Source organism: Bison bison, unplaced genomic scaffold (assembly GCF_000754665.1).
Source record: "Bison bison bison isolate TAMUID 2011002044 unplaced genomic scaffold, Bison_UMD1.0 scf7180017863998, whole genome shotgun sequence".
NCBI classification, from domain to species: domain Eukaryota; kingdom Metazoa; phylum Chordata; class Mammalia; order Artiodactyla; family Bovidae; genus Bison; species Bison bison.
The window spans coordinates 189906-192395 of NW_011494570.1; the positions used below are offsets into that span (position 1 = coordinate 189906).

The window sequence follows — 2490 nt, forward strand, 5'->3', positions numbered from 1 at the left end:
AGACCCTGGGCTTCTCATTGCGGTGGCTTCTCTTGTTGCAGAGCACGGCCCCTGGGGCACACTGCGGGTTTCAGTAGCTGCATCTTGCTGCCTCTCGGGTGCTCAGCTTTTGTAGTCGAGGCACGTGGCTCGTGGGTTGTCGCAGGCGGGCCGTAGGGCACACAGATGTCAGTAGTCATGACTCATACGCTTCATTGTTCCTTGGCATGTGGAATCTTCCCAGAGCAGACATGGACCCCTGTACCCTGCATTGGCAAGTGGATGCTTCTCCACTGTGTCGCCAGGGAAGTCTTCGTGTGATTTCTTCATCAGGGTGGGCCTCTTATTCGGAAGGCATGGTGACCAAGTAGGACCTGGTAGCTCTGTGTATTTAAATTCTCTAACTAGGAAGGAGAATTTGCCACCAAGTGGGTACTGAGAGTCTCAGATTCCATGCAAATACATTTCTGAGTGTTTCCATATTTGTGTCTCCCAGCCCCATCCTTTGCAACGTCAAGGTCATGCTTGCGATCAACTCTGCCCGCATTTCCCTGCATCCATTTCCTAGGGCCGCTGTAACAAAGACCCAGCCCTTAGTGGTTCCAAATAGCTCACAATTCAAATAGAGAAAAAGGAAAAAAAAACTAATCTGGTTCTTCCCTGTGAGTCCAGTGGTTAAGGCTTCGCAGGGGATTTGGGTTCAATCCCATATGCTTTACGGCCAAAAAATAAAGAAAAAAACAGAAGCAGTATTTTAGCAAATCATATCATAGTATATATATACAGTGGAATCTGACTCAGGCATTAAAAAGGACGAAGGAATGTCATTTGCTGCAACAGGGACGGACCTAGATATTGTCATACTGAGTGAAGGAAGTCAGACAGAGAAGGAAATAAGTGACACCCGTTATACGAAGAATCTGTAAAGACATGATACAAGTGAACTTGAGGGAAGCAGCCTCAAAGAGTTAGAGAATGAACTTATGGTTACTATGAGGAAGGATGGGAGGAAGGAATAGCTGGGGAGTTTGGGATGGATGTGTGTTGAGTCACTAAGTCACGTTTGGCTCTTAGCTCAGATTCACGTCCGTTGAGTTCGTGATGCCATCCAACTGTCTCATCCTCTGCTCCCCCCAACCAACTATCAAACCCACGCCCCCTGAAGTGGAAACCTGGAGTCCTAACCAGCCCCATCATTTCTGCCTTCTTAGTTAACACCCTGGAAATTCCTCTCACCACTTAACTTTGTTGGCTCTTCATTGTCTTTCTCTCCGAATGCAGCACCCTGAAATGCACCGACGTGAAGTGTATGGAGGACATGATCTATCTATCCATTTCTGTCTAGGGTGAACATTTCGTCTCACCTTGAAGGACTCTGGTACAGAGGGCTCTTGAATCTGATACAAGGGCTCCTACCCTACTTTCTCTATGCCTTTGAATCATCCCGTATTCAAATTTTCCCTTCATCAGTTTTCAGCCCTGACTCCAAAGGTGGATGCATTTTCATGCATCAGCCCTTTTGACACCCTCTGCATTTTTAATCAGCTTGCAGTCACAGCTGAGAACAAGGAAAGACCTTGGGAGATGGTTCTGTTCTTTGGAAGTCTTCTCTTCTTATGAAGAAAGTTGCAATGCCTTTTTTTTTCTCAGGGTTTCCCCGATGTCTGCACATTTAACTCATTATTGACTGGGGGTATTTTTTTTTCTATAAACTAATGACCTGTGACCACTGATGTTTCTTTTGACGGGTCAAAAATTCATTCTCTTACTTTACTAACATTTTGTGGGTTACGACATTCAGTGTGACACTTGACCTTCTAATTTTCATAAACCGTTGTCTTCAGTACTCTTTTCTGGAAAAAGAACAGAGAGCTCTCTAGCAGCATTTTCATGTCCCCTCTCTGTAGTGGGATCGGCCACCAAGGATTTTTGTCTTTCTCTTGGTCTACTCTTTGCATTGTCTGAATCTGAACTATGTTCGGAAGAGCTGTCATCTTCTGAGATAATATATGTCGCTTAGACAGTGACAGAAAGTATCTGTATAAAACTCACGGAAAAAACCTCTGTCTCACTCAAACTCTCAAGATGCATCATTTCCCACAATTTTTTAATGATAAACTTGTGTTTGTAGTAAACACAAAGTTGGAACAGAATCCTAATGGAGCAAACCGTGAAAGATGGCGGTCATAAGGTGTATAACGGCGGGAAAGAGATGGTGCAGCCAATGGACAGGGTAGCCTTGAAACATATACACTGCTGCTGCTGCTGCTGCTAAGTCACTTCAGTCGTGTCCGACTCTGTGGGACCCCATAGACGTCAGCCCACCAGGCTTCCCCATCCCTGGGATTCTCCAGGCAAGAACACTGGAGTGGGTTGCCATTTCCTTCTCCAATGCATGAAAGTGAAAAGTGAAAGTGAAGCCGCTCAGTCGTGTCCGACTCTTAGCGACTCCATGGACTGCAGCCTACCAGGCTCCTTCATCCGTGGGATTTTCCAGGCAAGAGTATTGGA

General features: G+C 45.7%; 1 protein-coding gene across 1 annotated transcript in view; it reads left to right on the top strand.

Annotated features, from left to right (window-relative positions):
- The window catches only part of LOC104984381 (neuroligin-4, X-linked), a 153123-nt gene that overhangs the window by 101320 nt on the left and 49313 nt on the right, over positions 1 to 2490 (top strand). The gene's annotated exons all lie outside the window — the stretch shown is intronic.